At 53.4% G+C, this 14,906-nt stretch overlaps 1 protein-coding gene across 1 annotated transcript in view; it reads left to right on the top strand.

Annotated features, from left to right (window-relative positions):
* Positions 1-588: 588 nt before the first annotated feature.
* The window catches only part of PCGF2 (polycomb group ring finger 2), a 186,333-nt gene continuing 172,015 nt past the window's right edge, over positions 589-14,906 (top strand). Inside the window, exon 1 of the mRNA XM_086924322.1 lies at positions 589-1,079. The gene's annotated coding sequence lies outside the window, so the exon portion shown is untranslated. The remainder of the gene's footprint in view (positions 1,080-14,906) is intronic.

Below are 14,906 nucleotides of genomic sequence, written 5' to 3'. Positions count from 1 at the left end.
TGTCGGGGTGGGGGGTTCTCATTTCCCCCTGCCACCCGCATTTCTTCGCCTCCTTTTTGTTTTTTTTCTCATCTATATGTTGCATTTCCCTCAGGGGGGCTTTTCAGAATCTACCGCCCCTGTATCTTTGATTTCCTCTTACTCTCTCCCGTTTTCCCTCACACTCCTCCTGCCTCTTATCCTCAAACACGTCCCCGTTTTTTTCTGCCTTCTCCCAGACTCTTTGTTCTCTTTTCTGCAGTGCTGCAATCTTATCCGTGTTCTTTACTGCGGCGTTAATTCTCCTTTCAAACCTGTAAACACTCTCCAATTTGTCGTGTTTTTATTTTCTGCACTGTTTTCTGTTCTCTCTTTCGGTGTTTCTTTTTTCTCTTTCCTGCGCCCTTCCTTCTCCTTGTGGTATGTTTGTTTCTACTGCCTCTCGTTTTTTCCCCCGACCCTTTACTTCGTCCTATGCGCTTACCCCTTGCACCCTTCTCCCCCGTCTCTGTATTTTTTCATTATTTTTTATTTTCCCCTATTTCTGACTGTCTGCTCCCTTCCCCCAGCCCCCCTGCCCCCGCCCCTCCGGTCACATGCTCTGGGGGCGGGGGCTGTCTGGCTGAGAAAGGCCATTTTGTGGCTGCAAAACCGAGTGCAGCCAGCGAGGGAAACAAGGAGGAGGCGGGGAGAGGAGAAGAGCCAGGCGAAAAGGGGAGTCCGGGCCAGCGACAGGGGGAGCAGGGCGACCGAGGGGAGCGGAGCCCGGGGGCCAGGGTACCAGACACAGAGAGATCGGGGGTCTCGGAGATCAGAAGCTGGGGGAGGGGGCGGACATAGTGGCCATATGATCCGTGCGTCCGGCGATATCGGGGTGCTGGATCAGATCTAGGGTGCGCCAGGAATAACGAGCGTGAAGGGGCCCGGAAGAGAAGGGGCAGGGTCTTAACCGGTGCGGGGAGGACCCGGACCTACAGCGGCCTCACGACGGGGGAGAAGCCGGGAGCTGAGACCCCAGGACCGGGGAGAACCGGAGCCCTCCTGCCTGCTGGGACTGCAGCCAGCGGCGCGGTGGAAAACCAGGAGCGGACAAGCTTCAGGTGAGGAGGGGTGGAGCCTCTGGTGGGGGGTGGAGGGGCTGAGTGGCATCTGTAGGGGGGAGGGATAACTGGCCCCGAGATCCCGTCACCCTGGCCCGAAGAAGCCTGCCCAGAGGCCGAGCTTTCAAGACCGCCGGGTAACCCCAGGCCCTTCCCAACACTGCTCGAGCAGCTCCCCTTCGCTTCTAGGCACTATATGCCCACTAGACCCTTGTGCTCACCGAGGGCAGACAAGGCCGGACCTGAGGCCAAGCTTTAACCTGTTGAGCATCTTGCTTTTGTCAGACCCCACCGCCCCCAGCTCAGAGCCACTGACAGTAACTTGACCTTTAGGGGGCAATCTCCGCCCCCCACCACGCAAGCCCGCAACAGATTGTACCCGCCAGACGGTCTAGCAGCCTCCGTCGCCTCCAGTCTACCTCTCTTAGGCGCCAAGAAGCCAAAACGGTGGTGCTTTACTTACAAAGAGGGTTTACAAAACACAACTGGGGAAGTGTGACAAGTTTGGGGGGAATGCCCTCTGCAACACCTGACTCTCCAATAAACCAAAGAGGTCTATGCTCTCTGCAGAACAGGCGTTGTACAAGAGCCAGATAAACCTTTTCTAATCACCGGCCACATCTTCACTGCACAGACTCGGCAACAGGTGAACATGGACATCCTGGGCGGGAGGGGCCTATTTCAGAAATGACAGGACCCCATTTCATTCATTTTTGTATCTATCAGTACATGTTTTACAGCTGAAGTGTGTGTGAAGGGGGCGTAACCTAAAACTGCAGGTAGGCCTCAGGCAGGCAGGCATCCGCAAGGGTAGGGGGGTCAAGAGCATGAAACCTGGGGTCTTTAAGGACCATGGGTTTGGTGAAAGTCAACTAAGTGGAGACTGAGATATCAGTCAGGTGCAAGTCTTCAGTGAATGGCAGCAACGTGCAGACTGAGGCATCAGGCAACTGCAAGTCTTCAGTGAATGACAGCAGCGTGCAGACTGAGGCCATCAGACAGTTCCAAGTCTTCAGTGAATGGCAGCAGCATGCAGACTGAGGCATCAGGCAACTGCAAGTCTTCAGTGAATGACAGCAGCGTGCAGACTGAGGCATCAGGCAACTGCAAGTCTTCAGTGAATGGCAGCAGCGTGCAGACTGAGGCTATCAGACAGTCCCAAGTCTTCAGTGAATGGCAGCAGCGTGCAGACGGAGGCCATCAGACAGTTCCAAGTCTTCAGTGAATGGCAGCAGCGTGCAGACGGAGGCCATCAGACAGTTCCAAGTCTTCAGTGAATGGCAGCAGCGTGCAGACTGAGGCCATCAGACAGTTCCAAGTCTTCAGTGAATGGCAGCAGCATGCAGACTGAGGCATCAGGCAACTGCAAGTCTTCAGTGAATGACAGCAGCGTGCAGACTGAGGCATCAGGCAACTGCAAGTCTTCAGTGAATGGCAGCAGCGTGCAGACTGAGGCATCCGGCAACTGCAAGTCTTCAGTGAATGGCAGAAGCGTGCAGACTGAGGCATCCGGCAACTGCAAGTCTTCAGTGAATGGCGGCAGCAGCGTGCAGACTGAGGCCATCAGACAGTTCCAAGTCTTCAGTGAATGGCAGCAGCATGCAGACTGAGGCATCAGGCAACTGCAAGTCTTCAGTGAATGGCAGCAGCATGCAGACTGAGGCATCAGGCAACTGCAAGTCTTCAGTGAATGGCAGCAGCATGCAGACTGAGGCATCAGGCAACTGCAAGTCTTCAGTGAATGGCAGCAGCATGCAGACTGAGGCATCAGGCAACTGCAAGTATTCAGTGAATGGCAGCAGCATGCAGACTGAGGCACCAGGCAACTGCAAGTCTTCAGTGAATGGCAACAGTGTGCAGACTGAGGCATCAGCAACTGCAAGTCCTCAGTGAATGGCAGCAGTGTGCAGACTGAGCTATCATTGTAGAAGGAGCGTCTGTCAGTATAGTGACTGTCAATAGCATACAAACGGGAACTCCGATGCTGGAAGACTCCGGCGCATCCATACCAGTGCCTTTAAGAAGGAATATCGGCCGTATAGTGAGGGTCAATAGCATGCAAACTGGAGCCGTGAAGCAGGAAGTATCCAATGCGTGCATACTGGTGCCTTCAAGAAGGAACATCGGCCAGTATAGTGAGGGTCAATAGCATGCAAATGGAACCTCGATGCAGGAAGACTCCGGCGCATGCATACCAGTGCCTTCAAGAAGGAATATCGGCCAGTATAGTGATGGTCAATAGCATACAAACTAGAGCCCTGAGGCAGGAAGGATCCAACACATGCATATTGGTGCCTTCAAGGAGGAACATTGGCCAGATTAGTGAGGGTCAATAGCATGCAAACTGGAGCCGTGAGGCAGGAAGGATCCAATGCATGCATACTGGTGCCTTGGTCAGTAGCCTGCAAACTGGAGCCGTGAGGCAGGAAGGATCCAACGCATGCATACTGGTGCCTTGGTCAGTAACCTGCAAACTGGAGCCGTGACCCAGGAAGGATCCAACGCATGCATACTGGTGCCTTCTAGAAGGAACATCGGCCAGTATAGTGAGGGTCAATAGAATGCAAATGGAACCTCGATGCAGGAATACTCCAACGCATGCACACTGGTGCCTTCTAGAAGGAACATCGGCCCGTATGGTAAAGGTTAATAGCATGTAAACTTGAACCCTGATGCGGGACGACTCTAACACATGCATACTGGTGCATTCCGGTATGAAAGTGGATAATGTCAATCTCAAGCTTGACGGTATGCCCACCGGGGATTCAGACAAAAACGTGTTCTTAGTGGTGCACAGCAGCATTAACACTGGGGCCTTCTGTCAAGGATATGGATTTGGTTGTCTTCCACAGCATTGAAACTCGGTCCTTTTTTAGGGTGGAATGTGGATACTGGGGCACTCAATAGCATGGATACTGGCTCTTCAGGCAAGACCTGGGTTAGTCAATGCGCAGTAGTATATAAACTGGCGCCTTTAGACACAAACATGGATGCATTGAATCTCAACAGATGACAACTGGGGTCTTCGTGCTGGAATGCAGGAATTTTAAGACGGGCAGACTGAGGCCTTCAGATAAGAACATAGGAGCTTTGAATGCAAATAGCATGGAAACTGGGGAATTCTGGCAAACATGTGAAACTGGTCCTTAAGACCGGAACGTGAGGCCTGTGACGTGCAACAGCATGGGCACAAATTCCTTCAGTGAGTCCTGGGTTTGGTGAACCTTACCATAATGCAGCCCTGCGTTGGTATGCCAAGCCCAAGGGCATGTTATGTTTTGGTAAGTTTATTCATAGAGTGCAACATGCACAATAGCTTCTTGGTTCTCAGAGATCCATAATAAAGGTAAAACTCCCGGGTAATGTGAAACAAAATTAAAATGGCAGGTGTTTAGTATTGGCCTAAAGTAAAGCCAGTGGCGGTGATTGGAAACGCCTGGTCTTCAAAATTGCCAAGCCCACTCTTAGGCATTGGTGACAGAACTAGCATCGATCCCAAAGTTGACAGTGACGCAAAAACTTCAAGGCCAAGAAAGTGGGGGACAGCTGTGTGCTCAATGGTCATAAATATCACTCTTGAGCGACTCCGCAACCAGCGTAGAAACCTGAGAAGAGAGGTCCTGTGCACTCTTCAGGAACTGCCTGCCATTATCCGAGCAGCCATGTTTGGATCTACTGTAGAAGGTGGAACAGTCCTGGATGCCAGGTCGACGGAGTTAGGATAGTCCAGCCTTGACTGGTGCATTTATCAGGGTGATGTGGAACTGGGCTCAATGGACAGTCCACTCTTGCACAGTCCGCCATTGTTCAGTCTCGTTAGCGGCAAACTCTGGCTTCTAGCAAAAAATATTCAAACTGTGATTCAACATCGTGCACACTGGGATCTTCTGGGAGGCCCATTGGTTCAGTGGATCCCTACACCGTGTAAACTGGGACGTTAGGGTATCAACATGCATTTATAGAAGCTCAGCAGCAGGCAGATGGGAGATCTCTTGTGGCAAAGTCCGCTCCCCAGAAGTCCGCAACGCACAAGCCGAGGTCCTGTGATGGGAACATTGGTTTGAGGGATCTCAAAGTGCTCAGATTGGGGCGTTCAAGTAGGTTGTGCACCTCAACACTCTTCTGTCGAAGCTCACAGCATGCAAACCGTGTCCTTAGGTGGAAGCATGGGCTCAGATCCAATAACATTCAAACTATGGCCCTGGAGCAGAAACCTGGGATCAATGAACCACAGCAGCATGCAAAACTGGGCTCTTGGGCAGGGTCATAGGTTAACTAAATGCACATAGCGTGCAAACCTGTGCTCTCAGGCAGGGCCATCGCTTTATTGAAGAGGCACAGTGTGCAAACCTGTGCTCTAGGCAGGGCCGTGACTTTACTGAAGATAAACAGGGTGCAAGCCTGTGCTCTCAGGCAGGGCCGCGACTTTACTGAAGATAAACAGGGTTCAAACCTGTGCTCTCAGGCAGGGCCGCGACTTTACTGAAGATAAACAGGGTTCAAACCTGTGCTCTCAGGCAGGGCCGCGACTTTACTGAAGATAAACAGGGTGCAAACCTGTGCTCTCAGGCAGGGCCGCGACTTTACTGAAGACAAACAGGGTGCAATCCTGTGCTCTCAGGCAGGGCCGTGACTTTACTGAAGATAAACCGGGTGCAAACCTGTGTTCTCAGGCAGGGCCATCGCTTTATTGAAGAGGCACAGTGTGCAAACCTGTGTTCTCAGGCAGGGCCGCGACTTTACTGAAGATAAACAGGGTGCAAACCTGTGCTCTCAGGCAGGGACCTCGCTTTATTGAAGAGGCACAGTGTGCAAACCTGTGTTCTCAGGCAGGGCCGCAACTTTACTGAAGATAAACAGGGTGCAAACCTGTGCTCTCAGGCAGGGCCATGGATTTATTGAAAACACACAAAGTTCCAACTTTGCTCCCAGGGAGGGCCCTGGCTTTACTGAAGATACAAGAGTGCAAACTTGTGCTCTCAGGCAGGGCTCTGGCTTCAATGAAGACCCACTGCGTGCAAACCTGTGCTTCCAGGAGGCGCCTGGCTACTGAAGACACACACAGAGTTTAAACCTGTGCTCCCAGGCAGGGCCTTGGCTTTGCTGAAGACACACAGTGTGCAACCCTCTGCTCTCAGGCAGGTCCCTGGCTTTACTAAAGACGCTTTACAGAGCGTGCAAATTGGCGCCTTCAGACATGAACATGAGTTTGCACATGTTCAGCCGCTTGCAGACCTGAACCTTTGAGCGGGAACTTGGGTTCGTTGAAGCACAGCAGCATGAAAGCGCTTTCTTAAAGCCACACTTGTTGCAGACTGACCACCCTGCAGACAGACCCTATAGGCTATCCCTCACACCCACCACTTACTGCATGCCGGACTGTCACCTTGAGCCCCTTCTATTACCCTGTCACCCCATCCGCACTGCCTGGGATCCCTACCCCAGCTCGCCAAGCCTTCACCCAAAACCCCTCTCACCCTATTCTATTTGAACTCCACCCTCACTGTAGATTCCCAGTGACCCCCTTCTTCCTCTCCCCCAAGTGAGCCGTGCGCCCTCCGAGGCCTCTCGGGCTCCGATTTCAATCTCGCGCTAAATAAATGCGCATACAGACCTCTAATGACGCGAACCGAGAACTTCGCGCAGGGACGTGGGTCTGCGGAAGCGCGCCAGCGTGCGGGCTTGGGACATCACACAGGAAGGCACGGTGGGCCCGTCGCAAGAGCATGAAAACCGAGGCCTCCTGGCAGGAACGCGATCTCAGGACAATGCAATGTGAGCCCAGCCTTATCCAGCGTGACCTGGGTCACTGGCTGCTGGAGGCCCCCGTGTCCGGTGCAGGTTCAGAAGGACCGGCCTCGCTCCACCAAAGAGAACTCAGTATCCCTGGAAAGAGAACTGCAAGACGGCTCCTACAATTTCCATCATTACCTACACATGTTTTTAATTTAAAAAAAAAAAAATGTTTTACACCTGCCTCGACAGAAGTAATTCGGATATTAAAATCAATATTATCGACACACTTTAATCCTAATTCAAAACACCATTTAAAATATTTTTTAGCTTAAACTGGCCATTTGCTAGTTTATCACAATATGAACTTAATGAACCAGTTTCTTTTAGGGTCAATCTATTTTTCTAGAAAATGAAAGTCCTTATTGTCAATGGCCCATCCAGCCCATTGTCTAGTAAAAAATAGTCCATCGCGGTCCCTGTATGATTATCAGGGGCACACAGATGTGTATATACATGATGTATGTGTGTTTATAAATATGTGTGTATTTATATATCCCTTTTCATACTTCAGTGTTTACTGCCTCTGTGCACTATAAATAATAAGTCTTACTGTCATGCAGTTTAGTGGTACACACTTAGTGCTGACAGTTACAAGTGAAGAGATGGTGACCAGGGCTGGCCTTTCAAAATAAGTTACCCAGAGGCTTATCTCTGGCCTGTGGAGGGCTCCGGCTTCCACGCCACTTAGGGTGTCCAGCAAGATTCTGAAACGGGTGTCCAACATAGGTTCAGGAGGGCCAGAGCCATGCCAGATGTTCGGGACAACAACTGGCTTCATAAGGAAGTTCTGTTTAGATGAGAAGTGTTTTTGTGGCTATCCTGAAGATGTGACATGGATCTGGCCTGCCTGGACAGTCCTGCTCTAAAGCTAATGGATGTTCTCTTTTTATAAGTGCTTCTTACTCAAAGGACCCACATATTCCTTTTTTAGGTCTGGCTAAGCTCTTTAACAAGTATCATGTTTTTTTTTAAAGTAAATGATACAAATATATACATAGTGGTCAGCCTGCTTCTGATAATGTGTTATTCTAATGTTGCTGCTTTGGCCCACTGGCCTACAGCCTGTGGCAGACCACTTCAGCCACTGGCTTTCATCACTGTGAAATGTCATTTTGTCTTTCGTATGTAAATCTGCGTCTAGAAAGTAGTCCGCTTCACTGTCAGGGCTGGTAGGCCATTCTATCTTTTCATTTCTGTTATAGTTTCATGCTTTTTATTTGCGTATATTCTTTTAAGATGACTTTTTTTGTACCTGTTTTTTTTGCAAACATATGCACACTATCTTTAGATGCCAACATTTTAACTTTGTATTGCTTTTAAAGTTAGTTGCAAAAAAGTGGGGGACAATCACAGGCCTGGCCTTTGCCAATGCTTGTTTAAGGGGTTTCAGTTGTACAGCCTCGATAGCTCCCAACAGAAGCTGCGCATGCTTGAGCTTGGAGGACCAGGTGCCTTCTAGAGCTCGTGCTCAGCAGGGTTAGGCCCCGCCCAGCTTTGCCAGGTTTACTTTTCACAGGCCGGAGTTGACGTGACGCGGGGCCTGTGCCCCTCCCCCTCCGCACACTGATATGTTATCCTGGGGGACCCTCCCTCCACACTTACACGATACTTACCTCCTAGGGGTCATGGAAGTTCAAAGGGTCACTCAACTGTCCCATGTGCAAATTAACTTTCACGAACGTTGATCTGTCTTGTAACGTACATGCTGCGATATGTGTTTATGTATAAGTGCAAAATTCAGTAAAACGTTAAATAATGACGCAGGGCTTGTGAGGGAAAGGCCTGGCGCCGCTCGCGTGTGCTGCGAAAGTAGGGTCGCTCCTAGTTTGTTTATAGTGTTACAAATTGCCTGCCAGCTCTCTACCCACCGGAGACCACCGTGCTTTTGACCCGTGCTCCCCCGGCACCCACCCAGCCGGCAGGACCTCTGGAGCGATACCTGTGCCCGTCTGCTACAAATAAATACATCCTGACCGCGGCAGCATGGCGAGGAGGGCTGACGTGGCCATGATGCACGCTTGTGCTCGCTGCAAAGGTCCACAACAAGCAGTTAACTCGCTGAGCCATCCTGGCAACTATTAAGCGATTTATCGAGTGCTTTATGTAACAAAGTTGCTATGCTCGAGCATGTAAAGTGTTAAAGTTATTCCATGGCCTAGCGTGCCCGTTCACGTGCTAGACGTCTACGGTCTATTGGGCACGTTTATTACGCCCAAATCTTGAATTTATCGAACTTGTAAAAACAAAACTACTGGTAAAGGTGCTGCGTAAGCAGTAAATGAGAGTACAAAGGTGTGTTAAACAGACTGTTGTTCACGCTCTCTGCATAGCTCCTTCCGCCATCTGAATGGCTTCGCAGCGCCTTCCTAATCAGGGCGCCCTTTCTGGGGTGTGACGCTCGTCTGGGAGCCTCGGGTTAGTTAGTGGAGGTTTGTGAAGAGTGCAGGTCACACGTTGCTTCTGCTGAGCACTGTGAAGGTGAGGTGAGTTTCAGTCTGTGACGAGCCTCGCAGTGTGCACTGTACCGACGTCCCCGTGGTCAGCAGAGGCCGAAGGAGGCCCCCGAGGCTGGTGAATAATGCACCTCTGTGGTGGAATAAAAGGGTCAGAGTAGGAGAAAAGAGGGTAGTGACCAGAGTAGGAGCGGAGCAGAGCGGGTAGTGACCAGTGTAGGAGCACAGTATGTAGTGACCAGTGTAGGAGAGGAGCAGAGCAGGTAGCGACCAGAGTTGGAGCACAGCAGGTAGCGACCAGAGTTGGAGCACAGCAGGTAGCGACCAGAGTAGGAGCACAGCAGGTAGCGACCAGAGTAGGAGCACAGCAGGTAGCGACCAGAGTAGGAGCACAGCAGGTAGCGACCAGAGTAGGAGCACAGCGGGTAGTGACCAGAGTAAGAGCGGAGCAGAGCGGGTAGTGACCAGAGTAGGAGCACAGCGGGTAGTGACCAGAGTAGAAGCGGAGCAGAGCGGGTAGTGACCAGTGTAGGAGCACTGCGGGTAGCGACCAGAGTAGGAGCACAGCAGGTAGCAACCAGAGTAGGAGCACAACAGGTAGCAACCAGAGTAGGAGCACAGCAGGTAGTGACCAGAGTAGGAGCACAGCAGGTAGCAACCAAAGTAGGAGCACAGCAGGTAGTGACCAGAGTAGGAGCACCGCGGGTAGTGACCAGAGTAGGAGCACAGCAGGTAGCAACCAGAGTAGGAGCACAGCAGGTAGCAACCAGAGTAGGAGCACAGCAGGTAGTGACCAGAGTAGGAGCACCGCGGGTAGTGACCAGAGTAGGAGCACAGCAGGTAGTGACCAGAGTAGGAGCACAGCAGGTAGCGACCAGAGTGGGAGCACAGCAGGTAGTGACCAGAGTAGGAGCACAGCAGGTAGTGACCAGAGTAGGAGCACCGCGGGTAGTGACCAGAGTAGAAGCGGACCAGAGCGGGTAGTGACCAGTGTAGGAGCACAGCAGGTAGCAACCAGAGTAGGAGCACAGCAGGTAGCAACCAGAGTAGGAGCACAGCAGGTAGCGACCAGAGTAGGAGCACCGCGGGTAGTGACCAGTATAGGAGCACAGCAGGTAGTGACCAGAGTAGGAGCGGAGCAGAGCGGGTAGTGACCAGTGTAGGAGCACCGCGGGTAGTGACCAGTGTAGGAGCACAGCAGGTAGCAACCAGAGTAGGAGCACAGCAGGTAGCAACCAGAGTAGGAGCACAGCAGGTAGTGACCAGAGTAGGAGCACCGCGGGTAGTGACCAGTGTAGGAGCACAGCAGGTAGTGACCAGAGTAGGAGCGGAGCAGAGCGGGTAGTGACCAGTGTAGGAGAAGAGCAGAGCGGGTAGTGATCAGAGTAGGAGCACAGCAGGTAGTGATCAGAGTAGGAGCACCGCGGGTAGTGACCAGTGTAGGAGCACAGCAGGTAGTGACCAGAGTAGGAGCACAGCAGGTAGTGACCAGAGTAGGAGCGGAGCAGAGCGGGTAGTGACCAGTGTAGGAGCACAGCGGGTAGTGACCAGAGTAGGAGCGGAGCAGAGCGGGTAGTGACCAGTGTAGGAGCACTGCGGGTAGTGACCAGAGTAGGAGCACAGCGGGTAGTGACCAGAGTAAGAGCGGAGCAGAGCGGGTAGTGACCAGAGTAGGAGCGGAGCAGAGCGGGTAGTGACCAGAGTAGGAGCACCGCGGGTAGTGACCAGAGTAGGAGCACAGCAGGTAGTGACCAGAGTAGGAGCACCGCGGGTAGCGACCAGAGTTGGAGCACAGCAGGTAGCGACCAGAGTAGGAGCACAGCAGGTAGCGACCAGAGTAGGAGCACAGCAGGTAGCGACCAGAGTAGGAGCACAGCAGGTAGCGACCAGAGTAGGAGCACAGCGGGTAGTGACCAGAGTAAGAGCGGAGCAGAGCGGGTAGTGACCAGAGTAGGAGCACAGCGGGTAGTGACCAGAGTAGAAGCGGAGCAGAGCGGGTAGTGACCAGTGTAGGAGCACTGCGGGTAGCGACCAGAGTAGGAGCACAGCAGGTAGCAACCAGAGTAGGAGCACAACAGGTAGCAACCAGAGTAGGAGCACAGCAGGTAGTGACCAGAGTAGGAGCACAGCAGGTAGCAACCAAAGTAGGAGCACAGCAGGTAGTGACCAGAGTAGGAGCACCGCGGGTAGTGACCAGAGTAGGAGCACAGCAGGTAGCAACCAGAGTAGGAGCACAGCAGGTAGCAACCAGAGTAGGAGCACAGCAGGTAGTGACCAGAGTAGGAGCACCGCGGGTAGTGACCAGAGTAGGAGCACAGCAGGTAGTGACCAGAGTAGGAGCACAGCAGGTAGCGACCAGAGTGGGAGCACAGCAGGTAGTGACCAGAGTAGGAGCACAGCAGGTAGTGACCAGAGTAGGAGCACCGCGGGTAGTGACCAGAGTAGAAGCGGACCAGAGCGGGTAGTGACCAGTGTAGGAGCACAGCAGGTAGCAACCAGAGTAGGAGCACAGCAGGTAGCAACCAGAGTAGGAGCACAGCAGGTAGCGACCAGAGTAGGAGCACCGCGGGTAGTGACCAGTATAGGAGCACAGCAGGTAGTGACCAGAGTAGGAGCGGAGCAGAGCGGGTAGTGACCAGTGTAGGAGCACCGCGGGTAGTGACCAGTGTAGGAGCACAGCAGGTAGCAACCAGAGTAGGAGCACAGCAGGTAGCAACCAGAGTAGGAGCACAGCAGGTAGTGACCAGAGTAGGAGCACCGCGGGTAGTGACCAGTGTAGGAGCACAGCAGGTAGTGACCAGAGTAGGAGCGGAGCAGAGCGGGTAGTGACCAGTGTAGGAGAAGAGCAGAGCGGGTAGTGATCAGAGTAGGAGCACAGCAGGTAGTGATCAGAGTAGGAGCACCGCGGGTAGTGACCAGTGTAGGAGCACAGCAGGTAGTGACCAGAGTAGGAGCACAGCAGGTAGTGACCAGAGTAGGAGCGGAGCAGAGCGGGTAGTGACCAGTGTAGGAGCACAGCGGGTAGTGACCAGAGTAGGAGCGGAGCAGAGCGGGTAGTGACCAGTGTAGGAGCACTGCGGGTAGTGACCAGAGTAGGAGCACAGCGGGTAGTGACCAGAGTAAGAGCGGAGCAGAGCGGGTAGTGACCAGTGTAGGAGCACTGCGGGTAGTGACCAGAGTAGGAGCACAGCGGGTAGTGACCAGAGTAGGAGCGGAGCAGAGCGGGTAGTGACCAGTGTAGGAGCACAGTAGGTAGTGACCAGAGTAGGAGCACAGTAGGTAGTGACCAGAGTAGGAGCGGAGCTGAGCGGGTAGTGACCAGTGTAGGAGCACCGCGGGTAGTGACCAGAGTAGGAGAGGAGCAGAGTGGGTAGTGACCAGAGTAGGAGAGGAGCAGAGCGGGTAGTGATCAGAGTAGGAGCACAGCAGGTAGTGATCAGAGTAGGAGCACAGCAGGTAGTGATCAGAGTAGGAGCACAGCAGGTAGTGATCAGAGTAGGAGCACAGCAGGTAGTGACCAGAGTAGGAGCACCGCGAGTAGTGACCAGAGTAGGAGCACAGCAGGTAGTGACCAGAGTAAGAGCGGAGCAGAGCGGGTAGTGACCAGTGTAGGAGCACTGCGGGTAGTGACCAGAGTAGGAGCGGAGCAGAGCGGGTAGTCACCAGTGTAGGAGCACAGTAGGTAGTGACCAGAGTAAGAGCGGAGCAGAGCGGGTAGTGACCAGTGTAGGAGCACTGCGGGTAGTGACCAGAGTAGGAGCGGAGCAGAGCGGGTAGTGACCAGTGTAGGAGCACTGCGGGTAGTGACCAGAGTAGAAGCGGAGCAGAGCGGGTAGTCACCAGTGTAGGAGCACCGCGAGTAGTGACCAGAGTAGGAGTGGAGCAGAGCAGGTCGTGACCAGTGTAGGAGCACCGCGGGTAGTGACCAGAGTAGGAGTGGAGCAGAGCGGGTCGTGAAACAGAGAGGCATTCAGAGCTAGAGAGCAAGAGGAGAGGTGAGAACAGAAGCATGGAGCGGAGATGTAAGAGAGTGCCCGAGGGAGGGCTGAGGGTTGGAGGGTGCAGAAAGGAGCGACACCAGCAAACCCTGCCACAACCAACCGGCCTCTAAGGCCTGCGTCAGCACGTGGTTCCACGAGACGACCAGCTAGGCTGACCACCTCCCTCTATACGCCATTATGGACACTGTCCCCAGTTCCAACCTATTTACATATAAACCATTGTTTTCAGATGTTAGTCTTATTAATTGAAGGAAAAAAGACCACAGTACCCAGAATGCATTAGGTTATCCCACGAAAGTCCACAATCATAAACTGTGGCCCTAATGACCTAGAGGAAGGTAGGTCTTCTACCTCGCGTACACATCCATCCGTCGGGCAATGGGCAGGCCTAGAGAAGAAGCAATGTATACCCCCTGACCTCACACTCCCTGACAATGACCCAACAAAGACGCGGTACTCAACTCTTAGTAATGGTGCATTTACAGAAACCTGTTGAAACTCTGGCCATTGTTTGGAAAGACACCCATGGGCTGCCGGAAGCGCTGCGACGCAACACCAGAATGTGCGCTATGTTTATGCCAGATAAACCGCAATAACAACTGAATACCTATGGTGCAGAGAGGCACTGGGTAGATACATACTACATGTGCACGGAGCTTGTCCATGCTGTGGGTGCAGCGAGTCATTGTGTAGATACATACTACATGTGCACAGAGCTTATACATGCCGCTGGTGCAGGGTGGCACTGGGTAGATACATACTACATCTGCACAGAGTTTATCTATGCCGCTGGTGCAGAGTGGCACTGAATAGATACATAATACATGTGCACAGAGCTTGTACATGCTGCGGGTGCAGAGAGCATTGTGTAGATACATACTACATGTGCACAGAGCTTATACATGCCACTGGTGCAGAGTGGCACTGAGTAGACCGTTGACCCTGTCACCAGGCAGGTCGCCCCCCCTGGCCACCGCGTGGTCCTCCTCGTGCGGTGTGCTGTGTGCTACGCTACGCTCTCCGAGTTTGCCTTTTTCACTCCGCTGGGTATTTGCCGTTCTTACCCCTCTGTTCTGTCCCATTAGTTTCCCCTCCCTCCCCTTTGCCTCGTGCTTCCATTTAGCTTTGTTAATTGTTTTGTTCTGTTATTTGTGCCTCCCCTCGCTCCCCCTTGCCCTCTCCTCTGTGCCCTCCCGCCTCGCCCTCGTTTTCCCGCCGCTGCTCCCTGCAGCCCCGCCCCCCCGCCGCTCCCATTCGCCACCCCGCCTCCCAGCTGCTCCTCCCTCCCTCAGCCCCTCATATGGAGGACGCACGGTGTACGGGCAGCGGACGCGCGCAGTGAGCGCGCGGATTGTGCGCCAAAGGCAAGCCCGTCCGCGCCAGGTCCGCGCCCAGCGCCAGGACCCCTGGCCCCCGACGACGCCAGACCACACGACGGACCTACGACGCCGCCACCCTCCACGCACTCAACGCCGGCCGAACCTCCGCCTGCTACCGAGCCACCCCGAAACGCACCCACGGACCCTTCACCTGCCAAGCCTGCAAATTCACCTGCCTGCGGACCTGCACCGCACTCG

Source organism: Lissotriton vulgaris, chromosome 5 (genome assembly GCF_964263255.1).
Source record: "Lissotriton vulgaris chromosome 5, aLisVul1.2, whole genome shotgun sequence".
Classification (NCBI taxonomy): domain Eukaryota; kingdom Metazoa; phylum Chordata; class Amphibia; order Caudata; family Salamandridae; genus Lissotriton; species Lissotriton vulgaris.
Note: the sequence above shows the minus strand (reverse complement) of the source record. Positions and strands in the feature narration are given on the sequence as shown.